We start from the raw sequence: 27,567 nt of genomic DNA, 5'->3' as shown, positions 1-27,567 counted from the left end.
TAGCATTTGGACTAGTGAAAACTTATGCAATGTTACAATATTATACCACCATTCAAGATGATTTTTCTTTCTTTGCTAAACAAATGTATGGATATATAGATATGACCGTACTTTAGAATTTTATATTTACCGTTTACCGGTATAGACCGTTTTCTATCATGACCGAATGATGACTATAGGTAAAACACTGCAGATAATTATAAAACTGTTATATTCAATCTCCCATCTGAAGATTTTATATTAGACCGCGTTAAAGAACAGGCTCGCGATGATTGGGATTATAGAAATTGAGCTAGGTACCTAACTCTTGCGACTCGAAACGGAATGTGCGATGAGCTTAATAATCCTTTTGACCGGATACTGGGTAGACCTGTTTAGATTTTTTTGCTAATATAAAATTAATAGCTTATGTTTTAGATCGTCATACAAACGTGTTAAATGTAGACATGTATGTATTTGGTTACAGTGTTATCATGTTATGCCTAAGTAACGTAGGTATTAGAATAATTGCTTTGTTGCTCGAGCGTGGAAAATTATACATGAGCATGATATTAGAAAAGAAGAAAAATATAGAGTACCTGTGATTCTCAACATGGGCGTACCCAGGGGGGGCAGGGGAGTTCAGCTGCCCCCCTGGAAATATCCCAGATAATGTATGAACTCTCCTAAAAAACTATGGCGGCTAAGATACAAACTTCAAGATTCAAGATTAACTATCATACGAGTTTATACTCAGTTTAGTTATCAGGGCCTCTAGCTAATTTTATAGTTAAGCTTTGGTTACCTGTATACATTGTTTTTTAGAAAAATAAATGATTATTATTATTATTATTAAACAGACAAAAATGAAAAAAATTCTGTTTTGGCTTCAGACTTCTGTATCGATTATAGAGGGCCCTCAAAAAAATTTTTTTTCAAAACAACCGCGGACTATCTTACTTAAAAAATCTCACTGGCTCAGAATATATACTTGTGACATTAAATGGAGTTGATTGATTATAGAACCAAATCCACCAACCAACCAATGGGATAATAAGTAGACTGAAACAAAGTAAAACTATGATTTTTTATAGAGAGCATAGCTCTATACGATATAACGATTCCTTAAGGACGGCAGTAGCGAATTTTCTCATAGAGAATAGAGTGCCCTTTTCAGGCGATAACTGGACACGAATTTTAAAAAATTAATCAATTGTATCATGACCGATGGAGATAACTAATCATTTTCAGTACTACTCTGGACTTCGGAAAGTGGTCATAGACATCACGTTGAACTAGCGGTGCCGATTATTTTCACATGTAAGAGCATAAAATAAATTAATTTTGAATTTAGATTTGAACAATAGGGGCAATGCTGCCAGCTTCTCAGGAAACTCGCTGCAGTTTTACATAGTTTTTTTAAGGTTATATTTATAAAACAAATGTGAAAGTTATCAATACTTTAAAAATTTTAGTTTCGATATTGCCTAAGGGTAAAAACTCTTCAATAAGATAATAAAATTACAAATAATGATTTGAGCACACGTTTTGCGTTAACATGCCCTTCCACTGACAAGTTCAAAATAATACGATTAGCTAGTGTTAATACCCAGCGTAAGTAACTTATGTAAATAAATTTATTCATTTGACTTTATAAATAGCCGGAAAGTACCTACCTACCTACCTATTTAGAATAAACATCAGTTGTAAAGGTTAGAAGTCATTCAAAAATTTACACTCAATAGCGATATTGGTTCAGGTAACGTTGATTTATTTTGTAAGTAGGTACATGATTTAATAATCTGTGTTTACTTAGTCGTCGTTTAAAATGACGTCTCAAGTCCCTTATCTACTAAATTTAGTTACACACAAAATTTCATAAGAACCGATCTAGCCGTTTCGCAGAAGTTACAAACACACAAACACGTTACAAAAACACAAACACGTTACAAACACACAAACACGTGACAAACACACAAACACGAGTGTGACACGAGAAAATTATATGTAAGAAGTAGACATAATATCCTATCAATTTGAAAAAATACACATAATGTTCCTTGACGTAGATTTTTTTTTATTCATATTTATATTTCACATTCTAAATAGATTTATCGGCTTTTCCTTTCACTTTTTCTTAAACCACACCAGTATTAAGGCAAAAAAATATATTAAAATTAAATTACAAAAGGGGGCTCTGGGTCATAACCCGTGAAAACTTTCAAATAAACGGGATTTAGAGAAATGATTACAATAATTTTAAATAACGAATACCACAGTTGTTATAATTGTTACTAAAAAAAATGATTTCCAATCCTTACTTATCAAAATCGGTCCAGCAAACATACGCAAACAAAAAATCTATTCTGTCGTGAATTAAAAGGCCAGCGCGCGTCCGGAAATACCAGACGTTACAAAAAGGTAAAACTAGTAAGAATGCAACTACCACGTACCTACTTTTATTTGGGTTTTCCGACAATTAACGACCCTTGTTTTAATTAAGTTCATGAGAAAAATAACAGCGGAAAAATTATACACGCCGCCAACTAACTATAAAGTACTAAAAGGCATTAAAACCTGCATTTTTATTGCAAGCAATTAACTATAAAAAAAACATTACGAGCTGGTTAGAAACCAATACAATATTGGAATCAAAACTAGTTATTAATAAATACTCAATTTTTTTCATTAGCATTATTGCGATACTTACAGTATTTAAAAAATTAAGTTTTTTGGTTGGAGGATGTAGTCTTCGTCGAAAGATCTGTTCTCTACTTTGACGACCGAAAGTCTCATTTGATGATGCAAAATGGTTTTACCATTAATGCATGGAGAGAGGGGAGAGGGACTCGCTATCGTCATTATTAGGCATCGACTATTAATTCTTACAAAATTAAACTTTTTATCAAAGCTACCTCATGAAGATGCTTCGCCCTTTAAAGCATGAAATCTGGATACGTAGTTTAAGAGAAAATGCAAGCGATTACGACATAACGGGGGGAAATTTACGTCTATAAGTAGGGTTAGCGGCGGCTAGTCAGCTAGCATCCGATTCCTATCATAAGAAATTAAGTAGATTGTTGCCTCTCTTGTTTATTTTTAAATAAAAAGTATTTATCTAATTTATGGTTATTAAAATCTCGTGTCTGAATGCTTGTCACTCCTCCGTTTTATAAATATTTTTATGTATGTTTTGTTAGTATCAGAATAGGTCGTAATTAATAAAGTATATTTCGCTAGATCATTGTAACGTATAATCTCATTGGACCTGGCAGATGGCGCTACTGTTGGTATGTTATTTATTTACCTAGGAACATATTTAATGGGGCTCCGCTTTTACGGCCAGAACGATGCGACGTCTGCCGGGTTCTCTTGTTATAATACTTAATGGCCAGTCGTATTTCCTTTATCATTTTCTGCAACTTTATAATTAGTGCATAAGCAATATAATCACAATCTTATTAATTGCGTAGGTTAAGAACACTTGTAAGGTAATCAGGTAGGTATTTTGCGATAATTGCGTTTTTACTCGTGTATTAGAAAGACCTTTGACTTATATATGTAAGGCATTCATTAGTGCCTAGGTGCCTTATTAAATAACCTGTCAACGTTCAATTGCGTGTTTGAAGCTGGTATATTAATAAGGTGCAGTCAATTAAAGTCATAAGGATAAGAAAGAAAACTGACTTTCTTATAATTACGAATTATTAGAAGCAAAAATGTCTAGTGGTCGATTTTTTTTTGTCAATTTCTTTAGGTATTTACTGATAACTAACTAACTAAAAATTTTGTCCAAGTTAACCTACTAAGTTTTTTCTTACCTTATGATGTACCTACAATCCATTCACTATAACTTGTCCCCTATCTCAGGAATGCCCCTATACTATAGGGGACAAGTTATGGTGAATGGACTGTAAATAACCTCAGCTATATTAAAAAACAATTTAAGCATAAGTAGGTACATACCTTATTTACCATACCTTTTCAATGAAAAATTATTTTTATTTATTGGAACATAGAATACTATTGAAGTGGTTGATTTTAATACGGTGGTTTTCTTTCTATTTTTTAATACATGTTATACACTAACGGTAATGAAAAGATAATCAAAAAGATAGGAAAGATACAATTTAGAATAAAAAAGGAGTACGTTTATCCGATATCACTAACGTCAGAATAAATTCAAAATTCATTTATTTCAAGTAGGCCCAATGTATGCACTTTTGAAACGTCAAGTCTGTCTGTTTGTAGTGATTTACCACCTGTTCGGAAGGCAGATTCTACCGAGAAGAAGCCGGCAGGAAACTCAGCAGTTGCTCTTTTCCAACATCAACAATTTACATTTTACAATTTAACATTCATTTTTCTATCTTGTGAGAGATAAAAGCAGAGCCGGATGCTTCCTTGTCCTTAAGAAATTCATCAATTGTATAGTAACCTCGCTGCAATAAATGTGTTTTAACATATTCTTTAAAATTTTGCATTGGTAGGTCCAAAATTACCTTGGGAATCATATTATAAAAGCGTATACTCAATACCACAAATGACTTCTGTACCTTTCGCAGATGATATGCAGACGTCACTACTTAGACTACTATGTATGACTATTAGATAGTATGTATACCAATCCGCACATGGCCATTGGTGGCCTAAATATATCTGATAGGAGAACCGTACCAATAGTGGGCACATGGGTCGATAAATATGGGTTCATGGTTGATAATACAATAATGATGAACGTAAGGATACTGTGCACTGTTATTTTACGTTCCGACATGAGAAAACACTGCATAAACGATTCCGACGTTATGCTTACCCCTAGTGTCACGTTAAAGTTAACAAAATTTAAGTTAGCTGGAGTTAAGTATGTGACAAATTTATATAAATCTGTTAAATCATTATATCGGTTGTGGTTTTCGGGGTTTTTATGATTTATAAAAATAATATTTGCAAACTGCTTCACTGGTTTTTTTTGAGATCCACTGAAGGCCAATATTTTTGTAGTATTTCCGTATGAGGTACCATTTAGTCAGCCAGGGTTGTGTTAGAGTTTACAAAAATTCTTTTTTTTCTGCTTCATTTTAAATTACAAAATTAAGTAAAACTCATTAGGTTTTATTTAATTACCTACTGTAAGTTACCTACTAAAGTAAACCTAAGCAACAGTATCTCAATAGCAATAAAAATTATTATCGTGATGACTTTGTCTGATCTTTTGACTTTTATTTTTCGAGTCTTATCTGATATGAAATTCAGTAAAACAGGCAACTAAAATATAACAATGATGGTAAAAATCCATCTTAGTCTGCATCATACAAATAGTTGGAAAATCCAAAAGTGAACGCCTCATAATCTCATTCATTACAATAAAATTGAGATTATTTGTAAATAATAATTAAACTACGTCTAATTATACCGTGAAAAGTAATAGGCTTCTATTCCTCAAAATACTGAAGCCTATAAAACAAAACCAACTCGATAATAATAAAAATAAATATTTCACCCGTTATCGTGACCACAAGATACGGGATCCCCACAGATACAGACGTGCAAGACAGAACTTTTACAAATTAAACAATTTTTTAATTAGATTAAATAATAAAAAGATAATTAAAAATATCATGAATGTTAAAAATAGTGTTTTACTCAACATTTGTCTATTTATATTCACTTATAAAAGCAATAAAGAATAAAAAAGTGACATTTTAAGTTGGAGAATCACTCGGTGTTCCTAAACTGATAGTAATACGCACCTCAACGCTTCGCTTATGAGGCGTGCAACCGGTTATGTTTCAGTCAAAAGGCTAACTTTTAGAGTCATACAAAAAGGTTAATGTATCAATATATATCATATCGAGCACAGCTAGGTGCTTACATACCATTGAATACGTACATTTTTTTGTTTACATTATGTTATCCAATAACTAAAGCCATTATGGATATCTAAGCAAAAAATACTCACGTTCGCTTACTAGGAAATAATCTAGACATTATTCGCACCAAGGTCTTGTTTAAATAAATTTAGTGGAAAACATTGAATTATTATTAATTAGGTTCATCTCGGCTCAATGGCAAATCCATACATACATACATGATCGTAATGGCTAAATTATGCATAAATATATAATTTCTTTGTAGCCTTACTAGCGTTAGCGGTTTCGTTGTTGTGTGCGGTTATAGCATAATGGGTGGGACCCTATAGGCTTTACTTTCGGGGACCGAGTTCGAACCCCAACACGCATTTCTAACTTTTCTAAGTTATGACCAATGTTTTCAAGGGTGTGTGAAGTCCAACAATTCGCATTTGGTTGACGTGGTGGACTACCTACTCAACCCTTCTCATTCTAATAGAAGACCTGTGCCGTGTAGTGGGTTATGAACGAAGACGATGAGGGTGAATATTATAAACACAAAAGAGTATCTTTTCTTTATTGGTTTTTGGTTAGGTAATTCATATAACTTATGTTTGGCATAGCATCTTTTCCTTTCCTTTGATATTGGCTTGACACGTATGTCTAAATTTGTACAGATATTAGGAACAAGACCTAAAACGAGTTCTGTATTTTTTATTTTTAATCCTATTAAAAATAATAGGCCTCTTAACGGGAGGGTTTGCCCAAAATCACCCGTCTGCCCAGCGTGGTGATTAAAAACCCTTCCGATACCAGCCTGTAGTCCAGCAGTAGATAGTTAAACACTATTGTTGATGTTCATTAAAAGTCGCCACCTTTCCAGAATCCACCGATTTTAACGACCTTCGTGGAACAATGGTAAGCGCTGTGAATTTAAGTTGGAAGTCATGCGCTGGTTCGATTCCCTGCAGGGTAAATACGGGAATTTATAATTTCTGAATTCTCTCTGGTCTGGTGTAGTGAAAGGCTTTGGCCGTGGATAGTTACCATCCTTCCGACGAAGACGTGCAAATAAGACATATATAGTATTCCGGTAAGATGTCGCGTCGGTTTCCACGCGACATCTTACCGGAATACTTTTGTTTATTTATTGTATGGAAAAGTGACGTTCGACAGCAGTGATTGCAAGATTGCCGGTCGCATTGCTGTCGCGAGATCCGTAATCACCCTGCCGATTAGGGGTGTGACTCCCAAACAGGTTAGCCCGCTACCATCTTAGACTAGATATATATAATATATATTATACATCATCACTTAACGAGATGAGATTGCAGTCAAAGTCGAACTTTTAGTGGAATGAAAAAAAACATTATGTATCCGTATCCAACAGCTTCCTATTTCTATTCTAGTTATGGTAATATACGTCTTTCAAATATTTGCGTCAAATCCACACAGTGTTATGAAGGTAGAGTAAATAACGGAATATTTTAGCAAAGGAAGTTTAGGAGCTTATGCGTCGAAGGTTATGAGCCTTATAAATTAACTTGGAATAAAGTCAGTAAGTAAAGCAGTGTTTTGTCACACTTCAACTGAGAGCACATTCCGAATGACAGAGCGTGACAAAACACTGAATACCTAACCACCAGACGATACCGATTCCGACGTTACTCCACGTTTATTTGCTATGCATAAGTGTTCAAGTAGGTACATATAACATAGCTCTTTATGTCCTAAGTTCTAGCTTCCCACTGCGCATTTATTAAGATGTGTTCGAATCCCAACAATTTCAATTAAAAAAAAGTGTGTGTACCTACTTCTTGACACGCGTTACAAGTTATACTTCTTTGGCGTAAAAATATAAAAATCTTTGCAAAATTTTATTTTTCGCAATGTAACAATAGAAAAAAGGTATTTAATACATTGAAAGTTTTATTATTAAAATAAAGTTTATGTAAATATCACAAAAAAGTTATTTAGAAATAACTTAAGAAAAACATAATAAACATAATTAAATTTGGAATACTAATAGACTCATTATCGGACAACCAAGTTTCACTCAACATTAAAATTTGAGACTTTTGTACAATTGAATCAATTAAATCACCGGAATAAGCCTTTGACACTTGAAAGTGTACTCTGTATAAACCTAACTTAACTTCAGGTTTTGTGTGGCGGTGTGTGCGCATCGTAAAAATTTACTCTCATAATTTTTGCCTAACGCCCCAAAAGAAGTATAACTACAAAACGTTCATACTTAAGTTACCATAGTGACAAGTTCTGTTAGCCATGTATTAAAAATTCGATACAAGGTAACCGGTTGAGTTTTACATATTCACGCCCGAACAACTGTCTATAAAATTTGGCAAGAACATGGGGGTAGAAAAAAAGTTTAATATTTAGTCCGAAAAACAGACGAAAAATAAACGAAATAAATTAGTACGAGTGACGATGACGCGGGAAACAGCTTGTAAAAATATTTAGGATACTGTGGAACTCAATTTTGAAATACAATAGAATATGCAATAAAAGGATTATTAATATTCAGAGACAAAGGACAAGTTTCAAAGGATTTTAAAATTCGAAACTTGGAGATTTAAGCCCGCATCTCTCCGGAAATCGCGGCCTCAGTACGTTTTATAATTTAATTTAATATCGGTACTACTTGGACCTTGGAAAAGTACTAAGGATGTGTTCCCGGAGTTATGCAATCTGCGGAATCAACCGACACTCGTAAAATTGTTATAGGCATTTTAAAAGTATACCGATATATTTGTTTATTTATTTTATTTATTTAAACTCTCCATTTGTACAGTTAGGAATATGAAGGACGAATAGAGAGAAACACAAAGACTGCAGTAGAATATTGAGGCTGCCTTATTGCTTAGAAGCGATCTCAGCCAGGCAACCTTAGGATTAGGATCTCAGCACGGCTAGCATGGGCAGGAGACAATTATATCCCCGGGGAAAGGATATAAATTTATCTTCTCCCACAGCTTTATTAACTGGCACTGGCGCACAAGTGGAAATAATATCCAAATAATATATGTATGTATTTATAACCGGGGATAAACTTCTCCTATTCCATATTCCACTGATTTAGCAGTCCATGTTCCACTGATTTAGCAGATGGGCATGCTAATTATATCCCTTGTCAGAGGATATAATAGCATGTCCACCTGATAAATCAATCAAAATAAATTTTTATCTGCCGCCCGTGCTAGTCCTGCTGAAGTATATGGTAAAAACTGTTAAATAAAAATAAATTGGAAATTTGCCGATACAAATTTTTCTTATTATTATTTATTTGTGTAACAAATAAGGTTGGTGGATCTTCATAATCGTCGGCATATTCCCACTGCTGGGTACCGGGCTTGTATGTCTTAAAGGAATTATAGATAAAACCCTCCAATGTGGGTTGACTGTCTACTTTAGTAGTATTATTAAGGACCAACTAATTACTTAGCCTTTACGCGTTATTTTCGTATCTTTGATTAAACTATTGTACTAAACTATTACACTAATCACGGGTGCCCAAAGTAAACACCGCTGGCTGAATCTTAACTAAAAAACATATCAATTCAAAATATCTAAAGCTCATAAAGCGTTCGCCAAAAACCATTTTTTAACATCATTGTGAGATGGTGGCATCTTAAAAACAAAGCTACGGAGGTATCAAACGCGCCATGTTATAAATTGCCCGCAAAAAATCTAGTAGTTATTTTCCATGAAATCTTTACTAAACCCTTTAACGAAAACCTGAGAATCCTCCTTTCAACAAAAAGTTACGCGCGAACATCGCCGAGATATGCCTCCAAATCTTCATTTGAATTAGCAACCTCTTTTATTTAGGGCCGGTTAGATAAAAAATTATTTATTTTCCAATTCCTATTAATTAATTAAGAAATCCATTTCCTCTCCTATTGTAAAATCGTAACTTTTTTTTTGTTTAAATTAAATAAAAAGTAATAAAAATAAAAAAAAACTCACCGTTATATCCTCGTCACTAATGCTTGAATTTCAATACGTGTCGAATAAAATGTATCGCAAATACGAAAATTTATAAGTATATTTCTAAGCGTCTACCCGCGACCGCTTCCTATCACATACTAAGCTAAACAGAAAACCATGTTCACTACATATTATTGAATTACCAATGGCTCTGCAAGCCCAGTACCAATTAAAATGTACATATTGACGGGTTGTCTCATAAAAAAAGTTAAGTTTTAATACATCTTTTGAGTTGGTTTCACAAATCAGTCGTCCGTCAGAGTTACCTAATTCCATTCAGAGTTGCAAGGGTGTGCATATTTTTATACTCCCCATATATTACCTTTAACATTATATATTACCCATCTCAAAGGCGATGAGTTTGATATCGTGGGGCTTTAGTCGTTAAGAGTCCATCCTAACCACTGTGTCGTGGTATCATGATTATTTCCCCATGAGAAAAATTACTCCCTCGACATACATGCTCCCCTAGTCCTTCTTCCCTGATAATTCTGGTACAATTTTTATTTTCTGTGCAAGTTAGCCCTTGACTGCAATCTCACCTACTGGTAAGTGATTGAGCAGTCTAAGACAGTGACGGGCTAACCTGAACGGCTAGCATTAGCAGGAGACAATCCTGGGGGAAAGGATAAAAATGATTAATTTTTTTATTTATATTCTTATTCTAACACTATCAATATAGAATACTTAAACCTAATGCGATAGTATAGCTTTTTAAAAAAAATCTTAACATAATAATATTTAATTACTTATTCCTGTAACAAAAAAACCGCATGCGATCCTTGTAAATTCACTCAGAGCGCAACAATACAAATCACATTGCTCTGATATGACATTAAGGATGCGGAGGGCGCGCGTCATTGGTGCCTCTTTTAATAAATTTGTCCGCCTAATCGGTACTTCCAGCAGTGACGGCCGTCGCCTCCGCCTCACATACCCCTCGGGAACACACAACCTTAATAGGTTGGGGAAAAAGTCTTTTCGCATTATAGTATGTACGAACTTGTTATAAAATCTCTTTAACTATACTATTTGTATCTGGCTGGTTTTGATATTATTAAAAGTTTAAATTTTAAAGAAGTTAATTCCAAATTCAAATTATCACAAAAGCAATTTGCAATGTTGACCAAGATTAGTTCTGGTTTTTGCCAAGCAAAAGTCTTACGGTTTTGGAGGCGGCTACCTTCACGTGGAACTACGAATTTTAAACGCTCAAGCAACTCAGGTGCATCAATTAATTTTGCAAAAAAAATTACATCTGTAATCTTTGAAAACATTTTATAGAACTCAAGTCGCGCGTCGTATGTGTATAATTTCTTACAATTATGGAGGGTAGAGGTAAGGAGAGTCATCTGTGTATATGAAAAAGTTTCGTCAAAATGTATTAAATTAGGATGGCGCCACATTTGCATCAGGGTAACTCTTAAAAGAAGCGCCAAATATAAATATTGTTAGAGTAGGCTTGAAAAATAAACAAGGAAGTATGGAGATACAAGGAAGTAAGGTTATATTTACCACAATATTTTGTACAACGTAAGTTGTTGAAATTCTCAATAATTAGTTAATTATTGTTATTGTAAAAAAAAAAAAAAAGTTGTTACTTTAGTCGATAATGACATTAAAATTTTAACTCGGCATACTTCAATTCATCTACGATTGCTACATTCATACCATACCCTGTGCATCCACCAGCGCCATTGTGGAGGATTTTTGAACTGTTATTTAGCGCAACAACTGGACACTTTTTCAACTTTTCTCCCATATAAGATGACTCTCCTTACCTCTACCCTCCATACTTACAATTTAAATCCATGTATGACAAGTGATACAAGAATCTTCTTTGGCTGCGTTCAATTTTATCAGAATGCACTTGATACCTTGGGCTCCATACCGTGCTACAATATTCGAGAATACTGCGAATTACACTGTTGAAGACAAGAATTGATAAAATGGGGTCTCTGAATATTTTAATTTTTCTGAAAACTAGTCCTGATATCTTAGATGCCTTTGAGGTTATGTGTTCTACACGCGAAAACCTAATGCAGAATTTATTATAACACCTAAATCCTTTATGAACGTGACTTCTTTAAGGTTAATATTATTAACTTTATAGACACCACTTAACGATGTTTTTTTCCTAGTGAACTTTATATGAAAACATTTTTCTATATTCAAGACCATGCCATTTCTAAGGCACTATGAATAAACGTTATCAATATCATTATGTAAAATGACTACATCAGCTTGGCTATTTATGGTTTTATGCATTTTCATATCATCTGCAAACATTTTAAATTTTATAAGTAACTCTTAGCCAATTATTTTTGTTAGTAAGAACAAGATATTATTTAAAATAGGATTACACTGCTTCAAATTATTAAAAAATCAATTTTCTATAAACAGGCCATCAATGTGATTATACCGGTGACATTACGCATTAAACCATTACTGTCACGATTCCTTACCCAAGAGATACAGATATCAGATAGGCAAGTTAAAGTCTCCTACGATGAGAATTGCTGAATCTAGAGGTATTTTATTATTATATATAATATATCGGTGACACATTTAAAATAGCATTCCAAGTAGTATTTTTTAACAAATGGTCTGATTACGATTTATTAATTTTAACAGAAACTTGGTTAAATAGTAAGGTCTTTGATAGTGAAATTCTTGTTAGTCGTTATACTTTATTCAGACGGGATCGTAGTTCTTGCCCACTGTCTCATCGTAAAAAGGACGGTTGTGGTGTAGCTGTAAGTAATAAACTCGAAGATATATGGATAAGTCTTAAAGTCAGCCACAGTGTTATCATATATATTTGTGGGGTGTACTTTCCTCCACCTATTATTTGTTAGCTAACAGCCTTATGTACTTACCCAGCGGATTTGCATACTATGTTCGCATCGAGAAGGCACAATTGTATACACATGCCGAAAAGTGCTATAGTTTATATTAGAGTACCTAAGCAGTGAATTGTCAGTTTTTCGAAATAAATAAAAAAAAATTCTTTACAGGCCATCACCATACACCCATCACACCTTGCATGCCCTGCAAAGTTTTGCTATGTTTATAGTCGATGGTTATCTACTTACCCTCGAGTAGGCCAACCACTTGGTCCGTTAATGAAATTAAAAAAAAATGATGGTAGGATCTCTCTACTCTATCAAGTTTGGTTTTCTGTAGCCATACGTGGTGTGGGTTACGGGGTGGTTGTCAAGTCTTATCCTAGGGTATACAATTAAAATCAAGCTTCATTTGCTATGCTCCTTGAAAAGCACGAGAATCTACAAACTTGTGTACGGTGTAGCGAAACGTGCTTAGAGAGTACATTGCCGAAGATTTGTTCGGTGTGGAGTATAGAGATTAAAGAAGTAATAAGTTACACCGTACAGATTCTCCTAATTTTCGCGGAGTTGTTTTTTATTGAATATCATGGAATTACCCAAAGTAACGCCTGCTTCTATCCAATACTTAACTGAGGCTGCAAACCCCTAAATTAGCGCAGCAGATAATAATGAAAAGTTCTTTACGAAATTAATTGCATGTATTAACTAACCAAACTTTCCAGTAAAAGAATTGTCAAAATCGGTTCTGATTGGACAGAGTTCTAAAATCGGCAAACAGTTCCTTCCTAGGGGTAAGTAAGCCCTATCATTTTTCGGGATTAAAGTTAACTCAGAGTAACAGCTTTACCAAATTGCGTTTCAATACGTAGTAGATTTTGGGTGATGAGCGAACAGACAGATAGACCAAACGACAGTTTCTGTATCAATATATCGTACTTCCCCCTATTTAAGTTTCATAATAAGCATATGGGTTCATTTACAGTTTTATATACGATTCTTACGAACTTGCAATTTAGAAATTCATCAATTATATGGTTATCTCCATATTTATAGCTACAACAGCGATTGCCCGCGACGTCGTCCATGTAAAATTTCTAATACGTAAACTTTCATCTCCTATCACATATATATTATTTTCTTACTGTAGACTTAGAACTTCATTTAAAAAAACAGAACATAGTATATTTTTCCAAAAACATAAGACTTTTATAAACTTTAATCCATTTCATCCCTTCATGTGTGGATTTAAATGAAACCCTTTCTTAGCGGCTAACACCACCCAAACAGGAAGTAGGAGCCTACGTAACTCAATGCTACTTACTTTAAAAACAAAGAACATACAATCTTTTAACTTAGGGGCCCATTACCGAAATATAAAGTAGCCTATATTACCCACTGTATACCCACCATACATACATATTGTGTTGCCTCCTTATGAGAGCCCTCTACAAATCGATTCGGCCGTACTAAAGATTAGTACTTACAAACAGACATTATATACATTAATATAAAAATGTTTGGTTGAGAAATATTGTTAATGTAATCTTCGGAGCTTAACAAAAGGCAGTTATTACCAAATCTCAGACAGACAATTCAATTTAATTTATTTTTTATTGACTTGCACATTGCAGATGAAGATAATATGAATACATTTTAATGTTACAAACACTACTAAGGTTACTCTTTTCTTTCTGTTTATGAGCTTGTGCTCATAAACAGAGAAAAGAGGATATAAACACTAAGTACGTTAAATGAGACAGACCACCGTTGAAGTATTTAGTATATTGTTGGATGTTGTAAGAATCTATAAAAAGTTACTTTAGTTGCCGAACGAGAAACAGTGCCCGTCATCTCCATTGGCTATATTATAGATAGATATTATAGAATGTAAAAGACCACACTCCATTTGGAACGCCTTATTTTGGAATACTAAGATTTATAAAAAGTATAGTGTTATATTTACATAATGTTTATTGTTTGACAATCACCTTTGTGGATCTTCCAAGTATACGTGACATTGGCGAAATAAAACATGCCGATTTGGCACACCTAAAGCCAAAAAGGAAAAGAAGAAGAAGAATATCAAAGGTTTGACAGCTGTTTGATGGCAACTTTAAATAATTTGTAATCTCATATCCAACTGGACGCAGGCCTCCTCTCTCTCCTCTCGATTTCAGAGTATAGACCCACCACGCTGCTCCAATGCGGGTCGGTGTACTTTAACCAACCGACGCGACAGCTCAACGTGCTCTCCGAGGCACGGGGTTTCAGGGCTTGACACCACAAATAACAATTGATTTTGAATTCAAACCCAAGACCTCGTGATCATAAACATGCTAACCACTTGAAGAACGAGACAGTCCGGTATTGTAGCCATCCATCTTTCATCCTGGCCTGCCATCTTGGCTAGGGGCCTAAATTTCATCAAAATAATGCGAGACCCCTGCGCTGTGAACATCCTCTTCCTCATCGTCTCCAACCGCAACTACGGTTTGCCGCCTTTATGAAGGGATTGCAGGACCTCCCGAGGTAGTCGACGCAAGCAATCTCGTTTAGGCAACCTTTCTTGACCTTGACAGGATTTGCGGCAAAAAACTATCGATGGAGTGTCAAGAGCAGATTTAGAATGCTAAGATAAACCAGTCTATTTTAATATTATGTGGTCCTTGGTATTTTTTTCTTTAAAAACTTGTATTTACTTTAATTGTTTTATTGTTTGGAAAATAAATATGTAAGCACAGAGTTTTATTTTGTTTACATTTGTGGGATTTAACAACCGGTTGTACGCGAGTTCGCCCGCGTAAAGTTTCTGATAAATGTAATAAAAAAAAATAAAAACCTCCGACACAATAATAGGTTTTTTTTTTTGTTTTCATTTCGTTTAATTAATATTCCTCACTTCCTATCAATATAGTGTACATTATGCGACTAGACAATTCTTTCATTTGATTCCCACGTTGGGGGAGATATGAAAGAATAGGTATTCCGCCATTTTGTGGAGGCGGTATTTCCATCAATAATACCTAAAAAAAAATCGAACTGAATCTTCCATTCTAAATGGGCTTATACATTTACGGGGTTTGTTTCAATTATTTTTCTTCAAATAGGTAGATAAGCTATTTCATCAATAATTAATAAAATATTCATCTCCCTATTTTACACAGCTCTGACACTTAAAATAAACCTGTAAAATAATACTATAATCTTAACAACAAATATCCTTCATAAAATTTTCATTTTCCCATTTAACTCTGAAGAAATTCCCTTGAAAATTGTTTTAGTCGTTCCTAAGACAAAAAGCACAGGCGGCCAAAGATAATGAAATTGTGTGTTTTCGTCAAAAATGGCATATAATTTATTAAGACAGTTTGGTGCCTTTATTAATATCAATGACAGATATTTATTTGGTACTTGTTGTATAGCCTTTTTTTTAATCAAAAATTAGAATATTTAACAAGCTACCCTTTTTAACTAGATAAGTGTCGAGATAATCGGATTTTTTTCTTATTTTTGTGGTGTAACGGAGAATTCGTATTCGGTAAATGTCGAAAATCGGATCCTAGACCAGGGACGATAATTTTTGAAACCAAAAAAATTATAGTAGGATGAAACCCATTGAAAAAGGCAGAGAATATAACAAAAATGAAATGAAAAAATGGATTAGTAAGTAGTTAAGTGCAGGTAGTATTATAACATTTTTAAACGAACGACTGAGGTGTGGACGAATAAAATATCTGTTCTTGTGTTGGAGGTTTAATCACCCACTATTTGAAAATTTCAATCACGTAAATCATTGTCAATCTCAAATGCCTGTCCCGAAGACCTACTCCCGTTTTGCCTTATTTAATAATTTGAATTCCAAATAACAAATGTTGCAGTTATGTGTGGCTTAGCAGTAGCACTACATATCAGTCGATAGCGTTGGTTAAGCAACGTTGACCCAAGTCAGTGAATGGATGTCAGGGATCGAACTTGGAACCCCGAAAGGTAGGCCGAAGCCCTAATACTAAGTAATAACAGCTTCAATGTGACATAGGCTACTTTTTAAAATAAAGGTTCATAGAGGATATGTGACCAAAAACGCAATTCTATTATTCTTTAAAGTTCAGGAAGCTATAACTATATATAATACATCTTAACTTTGTGGCTAAGTTTATTTTGTCATCAGTTGTTCTCGTATTTGTAAGATTACTACGCGTTGCCCGAGTTGTTCGTCCTTGGATAGAAGCAGGCGTTACTTTGCGGTTTTACGGCTGATTGGCGCAGTGGGCAGCGACCCTGCTTTGTGAGTCAAGGCTGTGGGTTCGATTCCCACAACTGGAAAATGTTTGTGTGATGAACATGAATGGTTTTAGTGTCTGGGTGTTTATTTGTATATTATAAGTATGTATGTTTATTATTCATTAAAAAATGTTCATCAGCCATCTTAGTACCCATAACACAAGCTACGCTTACTTTGGGGCTAATTTGGCGATGTGTGTAGTGACGTAGTATATTTAAATTTATTTTATTTAATCCATAATATATTATGAAAATAAAGCTTAAAGTTCGCGGAGTATTGCTATACTCCGCGAACTTTAAGCTTCAACAGCAGGAGAATCTGTATGGTGAGGTGGCAAGTGAGATTTTTTAGATGTTCCGCGGCTGTTTAGTCATACACTACGTGAAACTTAGGTATGTGTAGTGTTTATATTTAGTCTAAGCCTACAATAAATAAAACTATAACGGGTCGACTCTGTACAATGAAGATTTTGCGAATTTATTTTTTAAGGGCCCGCTATATTGTATCCGTTTAGCGGGCCCTCTAGCCCTGAAGCCGAAACTGTATTTTTTTTTCATTTCTGTCTGTCTTTCTGTATCATGGCCGCCATACCATTTTTAAGAGAGTTCTTACATTATCTGCGAGATTTCCAGGGGGGCAGCTGCCCTCCTCTGGGTTCCGTTCATGTTCACTCCCGCACTTATAATATAAGTATGGATATGCATAGGGAGAAATGATTTTTACTGTAAAGTTTGTTTTAACAATAAAAAAAATAGAAGTGTTAAAAAATAAAAAATAAAAGGAGGTTTTTGAACGTTTAAATAATAAAGGCCTTTTGTTATCAAGGTTATAATTAATTTTAACTGAAAACCGGCCACCGCGAGTTTTTCTTTTTATTAGTTACTTACTGTTAAGTTACAAAAAGAAAAACTTGAAACAAACGGGACGGACGGAGTAACAAAAGGCCTTTAAAATTATAAAAGGTCAGTGTTGGATAAAAATATGGACAACTTGATATTTTTTTAAGTTCCACTATTAGTTAGCCCTTGACTGTTATCTCACCTGGTGCTAAGTGATGCGGCAATCTTAAGATGTTATGAAAATTAAGCTTAATTTTCATAATATATTATGGATTTCCGCAAAGTAACGCCTGCTTCTATCCAATATTCAGTCTAAGATGGTAACGTGGCAACCTCTTTGAGGCATGGCAGATTAAACCCATACCTATCTGCCCCTAATCGGTTTCTGACTTCGTACCGCTAAATCGCGTGGCAGCCCGTCTTTGTCAGTAAAGTAATTACTACCTACGGCCAAAGCTTCCCACCAGCAGGGCTAGCACAGGGATATAAATAACCTGCTAAAGCACGGGAACGTAGAATACTTAGAAGTTTACCCCCGTTTATTATGACACATATATTCCTATTTGGATATTATTTCCAGTTGTACTAGTGCTCTGAGAGTTGATAAAGCTGTGGGAGATAATTGTTTCCTGCCCATGCTAGCCGTGCAGACCAGGTCAGCTAAGATGCATTAATTATAAGTTCTCAAATTGCACCTACCGGAGATCGAATCCGGGTTTATAAGACAACAGCACTTACCACTGCACCAGGAAGGTCAAGTTACAGTTGATACAAAACTATATCGACATTCGATCGCATTCTGCGTTCCTTGAACTTGTCAGTTTTATAATTATTTACCTTCATTGTTCAGTCGTCATAGGTTACATGATGTTTAATATGTATTCATTGTTTAGTATGCATTTATTTACCGTGTTTAATGTATTATGCTTTTACATTAAATTATGTTGGAAAATTATACCTACTGATAGCTGAATGTTGAGAACGATTGTACTTCAAATTTCTATAGAAATAAATATGGAAAGTTGACCGTTCTTTATAATTTTTGTTTCATTTATACAATACGTACCTATTTATACAACGTTTAAATGAAAACTGAAATAATCCTTCTGAGGCTTTAGAGGTACATTATTTACTTCTCTGAAACTTATCTGTGTAACCGAAACGCTAATAGTTTATAGTAAACCATTGCCATAGTTTTTATTGAAAGAAATCTGATACAGTCGTAACATCACATGCAAAAGTAATATCAAGTGACAAAGTACAAAGTACGCGTCGCTTAGCGTACACGTAAACACTTAAATTATTTTGAATGGAAAAATAAATACGCTCCTTTTGATTTCATATTTTTACTTGGTGATTCCTTTTGAAATGTACTTATGCAACCTTCAACAGTATTTTGTTATTACGTTACACGTTGTATATTTAGGTACGCTGTTGCCCGTGTTTATTCAAGTTATTAAAACGTCCTGTGCTTTAAATTACGCAATGTAGACATTGCGTAAGTTCTTTAGGATACAAGTTTTATCTATGCAAATATTTTTGTCAAGCGCAAACGGTATGTGCTTTTCAGAGATATGACCTACGTACTACGTCTGTCACCGATGCAACCTATCTCGTTACCAAGATTGGTGAAGGTCGAGCCTAATAAAGATAAACAGACATACTTTCGCAATTAACATCGTCAAGCATTGGTACCTTTTTTACCACGCTTCTTATGGGTATTAAGTAGCCGAACAGTTAATAATAAATTTTAATATAATAATGTAAGTTTTCACCAATCCCACTGGGCTGACAGTTTTGGATGTTTTTTTTTACAATCTAATCTATGCTCTATGGTTCACAGGCTCTGGAAAGTGATAGGGTCGCCCTGATACGTGAGAGCGAGATAGCAATATTGATACGCCGTGCGCGATGTTCCTTTTTCAAATTATAAAAGCCCCTAGGGAATCCAGTATAACATTACCTACCCTCTAAGCCCATAGAATCTATTGACGTACCTACTTGACCTTTCAATACTACGCTATATAATAAGAAATTGTCGAGAGAGTTGTGTGAAAAAATATTCCGATAGTAATGATTATTCGCGTGTTGCGGCGTCCCGTGGCGAGCACGTTAGTGCTAGCTCGCAATAACCCCGGTTATGTTCATATAATAACGAAAAACAAACAACAATCTTTTTCCACTTATTTTATTTGAAATGGCCACTGCTGTAAAAAATATATAAACAAAATGTTGTATCTACCAATTAACATCTTTTTTTCTTAACGACTAAATTGCGATTTACTATGAATACTCCAAAAACACACGTTTCGTAAAAATTTTTTTGGCATTTTTTAATTAAATCATATATTTTTATAGATAAGGTTTACATATAAGGAGTGCTTAAAAAAAAATTTTGCCTTTCTGAAACCACATGTCAATGTTATTACTTCTAGAGTTAACACTGCACATATATGTAGAGTTGATAACGTTGCACTTAGAAAATATATCAATGTTTAACGAATGTACAGGAACCGGTTCTAACTACGAAAAAAGCGTGAGCACCTAAATTATGAAGTCGATATTAAAATGGAGACTTGCGCGAGCGCATCCCATTGTTGCAAATTATTTTAATAAAATTCTGCAAAACAATGGAATGAAAAAGGAGACTTATTTAGTCAGAAAATGGGGCTAGTTTTAATGGCGATTGAGCACGCTCAAGCCTACTATAGTATCTTAAGGCAGTTTTTTAATATTCCTTATTCATTGACTAATTAGACCGTACCGTGTCTAACACGATTCGTGTGGCGATGGCTGATCAGAAAACAGTTGTCACCGGCCCTCCTCTTTCAGCAGGTGTCGTACGTAGCGACTATCAGAATATAACGGAGATCGGGCAGCAGCGGCAATAGCATCAGATGCTACTACTACTACTTACTGCGATCACCAATCAGACTGCAGCGTGGTGATAATTGGTAAACCTCCCCATATTTAGGACTTTAGTTTATATACAACGTGTAAATGAAATACGAAATATCACTTTTAAAAGTTTAGATGCTTTAAGAGATACTATATTTACTGTATCTGAAACTTATCTGTAAAACCGTAACGCTAATAGATTTTGAGTGAACCACTGCCTTAGTTTTTACTGAAAGAAATCACATACAGCCCTAACATCACATGCAAAATTAAAATCTAGTGACGCGTTGCACAGCTTAATTACTATGCGTTTGTGGGTCTTTTATCTTCAAAAGGGTTGTCATTAGTAAACACTTAGTATGTTTTGAATTAGTTTGTGTGGGTAAAAAAATATACTCCTTTTCATTTAATATTTTCAAGTGTGATTCCTTATGAAATATACTTATGCACCTTTCCAGAATATTTCGTAATTCATCATTCAAATTAATATAAACCGTTCTCCACACTGAGAGAGGAGTATTATACGGAGAAACACGCGAATAGGACGACACGGCGCGACACAGAATCGCAGCCATGTTAGTTGGAGCCGCCACGTCCTTTATGGTACCTTCGTTCTTTATGGTAACTATGGTGGTAGTTTAGTGATGATAAAATCTAAGATAGTACCGGGCTAACCTGTTAAGGGCATAGGAATCATATTATAAATCGGTTTCTATAGAAACGCTGAAACGCTTGCTGGCACATATGTCAGTGCAGGGTTATCACTAGCCACGGCTGAATTCTTTAGAAAAATAATTAATATTATTTCCTAGAAGCGATCCGAAGGCGATTTGATCCCGCTTTACAACTAGTAAGACACGAATGACAGTGGACTCTAGAGATAATAAAACTTCATTGTAAATCGTGGTTTTGTGCAGATAATTAAATAAAAACATTAACCCAACATTTAGGGTTAAATCGCTAATGTTATAACAAGGTTTATTATTTTGGAAGAATACTAGAAAATAATACCACAAAAATCGATCGCACTTTATGCCAGAAATTTAAAATTTGCATAAAATTTACTTTCACTTCTTTGAAATTATTGTAAGGTAAAATACATTTTTGGAATGTTCATACAAACACACAGACGTTTGTTCAAAAACGTAGTTTGACTCTTAAAATGATAATTGAAAAAAAAAACCTCACTATGATACTGAAACACTTGTTACAAAAAAAATGATTTTTTATACATTGTTATGCATAAACATCTAGTAAAGATTTATATTATTATACAAAAGAATCTTTTAAACCAAATAAATCTTCCCATAAAAAACTACGTTTTCGAAAAACCTTTTTTTCTTAAACAATCTTTACAATAATTCACAGCTTTGGTCTAAAAAGAGCGCACATTTATAAAATATAAACATTTTTTTATCTCTCGTCTTATTATAAATATCGATTTATTTTTACATTAATCACAATTTTGATACGAAAAAATCGAAAATAAAACAACTAAATTTATAACAAAAAAATATGCACGCTCCGTTTCAAAATATCTCTACCATCCCGCGTTTCTAATAATATCTTATGAATTACGGTAAATATATTTTTTTAAAGTAACAAAAATTTTCGAAAAAAAAACCGCTAGCGTTTTATCTACACATGTGCGTAAAAATTCCCATAAAATTGTACTCGAATATAACATTTACGGTTTTTTACACCTACAACGAATAAAATGCACGAAATTCGGAAAAAATATACATTAAGAGCACCAAAAAAAACATTACACATAAAAAAAAAAGATATTTCCGTTAAGATTCTAAAATGACTAAAATAAAGGTAAAAAATAATACGCGATTTTCATTACAAACGAAAACTCCAACTAGACTGAAAGGTAAAATATTGTTTTATTCTTCTTGCAGGCACCAATAAAAAGGCAAAAACTATTTCCCGAACACGAAATATGATGAAGATGAAGATGTTCTTAGTTTACCGGCAAAGTTATAAAGGCATTTTGTTTCGGCGGTTAACGCCGGATTAATGACCTAAGCAACAACAATAAATAAATAAATAAATAGATTACGACAATACACACAGCGCCATCTAGCCCCAAAGTAAGCGTAGCTTGTGTTATGGGTTCTAAGATGACTGTTGAATATTTTTATAAATAATATACATAAATACTCAGAATATACATATAAACACCCAGACACTGAAAAACATTCATGCTCAACACACGAACATTTTCCAGTTGTGGGAATCGAACCCACGGCCTTGGACTTAGAAAGCAGGATCGCTGCAAACGGCGCCAATCGGCCGTCAAACAACGTATGTTTTGTATTTATATATTTTTTATAAAAGTCCTTTACCTAGCAAAAAAAAAACCTATCATAGACACAATATCTTGATAAAAGTAGGTGTCCCTTTTAATCCTTTTGGAGTGACGTATAATAATCGTAATTTATTTAACAAAATTTGCAAGATTTTTTTTCGATTCAGCCCCACGCACATATCCCAAATACTGTGTGTATTAATAAAACGTACAACGCAATTACTAAAATCCGCGTTAAGAAATTTGATTTCATGTAGGAAATTTTGAGGAGTGTATTAAAAGTATAATTCTGTGTATCTTAATTTTGTCACTATCATTTCTAAACTCACCTGATAAATCGGTATCATATATTATTATTGTATAAAACGACTGACATTGTCTCCATAAGATTTGAAGGTCACAAAATTAATCTGTCAAATTTTTACAGAGCTGTCAAAATGACGTCTATTTGAAATCTAACACAAATTAGAGCGGCGATTTTGCGGAACGACCTAAGTTATTAACCTCTAAATTATTTGAAATATTCCGGTATTTTATTTAACGATACTTCTTTAAACCACCTGTTGTGCTTTAATATCAGGTGACTTAAAATTAGCTTTTCTCACTTACAAAGAATCAGCTTTAACCAATCACTCTCTCAAAATTGCCTACGGTCTCTCGAAATTAATTATTTTAGGAACGCATTAATTTTCATAGAAAACAATTCATTGGACAGCCCACAAACAAGTCGACAAGGCAATCGGGATATATTTGGTGCGCGACCAACATCTGACTATCGCCCGGCTCGTTTCACAATTAACGTTGATATAAAAATCAAAGTGAAACACAACAAAACAGTAAGAAAATTTAAAAAATTAACAAATAGCTAAGTTAGCAAGTGGACACGTTTACCAATTGTAGTTGTAGATATTTTCGCTTAGTTTTGTTGCCAAAATTTGAAGTAGTTATGCGAAAAGGTTCTAACCCTCATAAAGAAGTTTTGGAGACTTTTAGGACCTTCAAAATAAATGTGGCATAACTTTGCAATGCAGTGTCAGCACCTTTTAAATATCAGCGTGAAAAAACGCTGCATCACCCTTGCAGAAGTTCATCAATATGCTATATCAGTCCACTGCTGGAATAAACCCCTCTCCCGACAGAAGGGTTCGCCCATAATCAAAACGCAAGACGGGATGGCGATCGCAGTAAATGGAAGTAATTTTTCTTTTCGGTTACATTCCCTTAGTTCATCGAGGTTCATACAATAAATTGATGAATTTCTTAATGAGAAGATTGCCTGGAAGCAAGCCACTCCGCTTTTATCTCACACAAAATAGCACAATGATTGTTAAATTGTAAAATGATGTTGGAAAAGAGCAACCGTTCAGTTCAGTTCAGTTCTAGTTTCTTGCCGGCTTCTTTTGGTAGAATCTGCCTTCAGAACCGGTGGTATAGTCACTAAAAACAGACATACTTGACGTTTCGTGCTTATATTAGCCCTACTCGAAATAAATGAATTTTGAATTTGAATTAGACGTCTTTTACGACGACCGCGGGACGAGGAGTGGTGATATCTGTATTCTGATCTGTGTCACCACACCGCCTTGCACGGAATTGCGATGTTATGCCTCATTTATTTGTGTCGGTCTGATCCCTTTTGTTTAACTACGTCATTCAAATAGTTCTAGATATTTTGATTAAAATTGCCAAGTGGACTTGTGTCACGGACTATATAAATTGTTCTCTCATATGGCTAGTAAGAAATCTACAAACAATTTCGAAGCGGATTCTTGCGTTGATGTTTCGATCCCCCGTGGTCTGAACTTAGTTTTGACATGATATACTTTCAGAGACTTTGGCAAGAATTTTTTTCTAAACAATATCAAAATTAAGAAAACACTGATTGTGAAAAAACAAAAAGAATTACGACTTACGCTACGCCTTCATTAATAATTGCCAAGTAAATTCGATAAAATATCACTTTCCTAAACATTTTATCCTCCCCTCCATTGCAGTTCCTTCAAAATCGACACAGCATTATGAATCTTTACTTAAATATTGCAAAAATAAAATGGAACCTATTCTCTATTCTAAAGAAGAAACAAAAACAAATCTCTTTTCCATGATTTAGCCGTATCGAAAATGGCGGAATAGAAAGATTGCGAATATATCGAAATTAATGGTAACTATAAGGTTCCATGTATAAATAGATTTGAGATATAAAAAACGAAACTATACTATAAATCAATATTATAAACATAACGAAATTGCAAAGGTGTTCGAAAACTACATAGGAGCGAAAATATTGGTAACGCATCATATTTGGCCGGGTTTCCAATTTCCCATGCATCTTATGTGAACCAATAATAGAACGATGTTATAACTCTTTTAATAGTTTGTATAAGCAAAAAAAATAATTGTTAAATGATTCATCCTATGTAGTGACCGAAACCGAACAGTCAGAGCGTCAACCGAACCGATAGATAATACGAGCTGTCAGAAAACTTCTGAACTTGCTTCGGATAACTTTAGTCGTCCTTAAGAGATCGCTATGCAACGATAAAACCGCCAAACTCTTTATCAAAACTTACCTATATTATTACTTTATTATTTTTTTTTTATTTATCTAACAGATTCTTACAGAGTGACAACATTTCCATCCGGTTTATTCGACTAGTTTACAAACACCGCTGTCAAATAATATTTTTTTATGTAGATGACATGACGCTTTTGTGCTAGCAACTGACAAAGAACTGAAATAAGCCATCGTGGCTGGTTTCATAGATTGTAGCTAGCGAAATCCCAAACGAAATCCCTTTCGGCATCTTTATTATTGTCATTTATAGTACATTACACTCTAGGTTTTTATCGAATAAAGATTCTATCTGCGAAAAGTAAAATCAATGGATCCAAATCTTTAACATTCTTATGTCGGTACAAAGGGAACATAGAAGTATTGAGAACTACTGTTCAAAAAGCCTATCAAAACATAGCCTTAGTGGGAGTGGCTAATAAAGTATGCCGTGCATGCGTCTAATTCGCTAATCACATCTCTGGTAGATTCACTGCCAATCACGGCTTGTCTCGTGATGCATTATATACGGTAGAACCAATCCTGTATTTTGCGATTCAATTCATGGTGCGTGCGCATGCATTTAGATTAATTGGTACCCATTCAGAATGAAAATTTTTAAGAAAGAGCAAAAACGTCGTTTATTACTTTAAATATTTTTTGGTACAAATATCGCATATTGTTTTTCCTTTACTCATCTGTATACAAACCTATTTTAGACCGACCTATTTTAACACAAGAGTTTGGAATTTGAATTTAAACCTTAGTATTCGAATTTATGAAGTATCAAAAATATTTGTTAACCTGCAACTGTTCCCCGCGGTTTTACCCAGTTAAAGGTTATATTAATCATTTAGTTACCACGACTGGGTTTTATATAATGTTTTTTTTTTTTTTTTTGTCACATACAGACGTCTACTATCTGTGCCCGACCGACATAAAGGGATATCCACTTTGCTAATTTACTTCGCAACTCATTGACTTATATCGGTAACTTAATGTATTTGGTAACTATCGGATCTGCCGAAAGGGACTTCATACATGAAAAAATCGAGGGGAAGGTCGACGAACAATTTTCTATGGCATTTCTGTAGCTAAGACACGAGTATATAAATAGTTTGTACATTATTAATTTTATAATCTATTCACAAACAAATTGTATGCTCTAGTCTTAGTAACCTCCTTACTTGAAACAAGATAATTTATTTTACTCAGTCAGTGGACGCTCATCATAAGAAATAATAAATATTTTCAGGGCTTAGGAATAAAATCTGAAAAAAAACCTGCAACAAGTGAGTTTAGTCTGTGCAATACAAATAAACGTTTTATTAATTTTTTTTTTATTTTACTGAATAACATAAATAAAAACAATATATTTCTCTTACTGAACAGTAATCTTTATAAGAGTTACTTTAGTTTTGGTGACAAAATATTGCACAGACATAAAATCTATTTATCTATACTTTTACTTTTATTATCTATGTTAATTAAAATTAGAAATTAGTAACTAACAACAAGACCAGAGTCTCCTTCTTTTTATGAAGTCGTCAATGTATTGGCCATAGTGCAACATGTAACAATTCGTGCCAAACTTTGATAAAAAATTTTGACCAACCGCGTAGTTGTAACCCCAAAATCGGTTATTTACCAGATATTTGAAATTATATTAGAGACTATGGAAAGCTGTTATTAAATAGCCAGTTCTGTATTCTGCGATCACTGTTACGAAGCGATCAGTGCCTATGACGTCATATCGGTTGGTTACAATTATGCTAAATCACCGTTTGACAGTTATTGAATGGCAACTTTCCTTAGTTTCTAATGCCCAGTACGGCTAGTATAGGTAGGAAACAAAAATTATATCCTCCGATTATATCCCCTGACAGGGGATAAAATTACTGCGTCCTACCAAAGCAAGGCAGCAAGAAATAGGATAAGTTTATCCCCGTTTGTTATTTCCACCTGTGCGCCAATTATCGAAGAGTTGATAAAGCT

The 27,567-nt window shown here is 34.1% G+C and overlaps 1 protein-coding gene across 1 annotated transcript in view; it reads right to left on the bottom strand.

Moving 5' to 3' along the window:
* LOC120627824 (fatty acyl-CoA reductase wat-like) overlaps positions 1–9,954 on the bottom strand; it is a 48,697-nt gene extending 38,743 nt beyond the window's left edge. The window contains exon 1 of the mRNA XM_039895887.1: positions 9,819–9,954. The gene's annotated coding sequence lies outside the window, so the exon portion shown is untranslated. The remainder of the gene's footprint in view (positions 1–9,818) is intronic.
* Between the last annotated feature and the right edge of the window lie 17,613 nt (positions 9,955–27,567).

This window comes from Pararge aegeria, chromosome 12, assembly GCF_905163445.1.
Source record: "Pararge aegeria chromosome 12, ilParAegt1.1, whole genome shotgun sequence".
Taxonomy (NCBI): domain Eukaryota; kingdom Metazoa; phylum Arthropoda; class Insecta; order Lepidoptera; family Nymphalidae; genus Pararge; species Pararge aegeria.
This window is presented reverse-complemented; position numbering and strand designations above follow the sequence as displayed.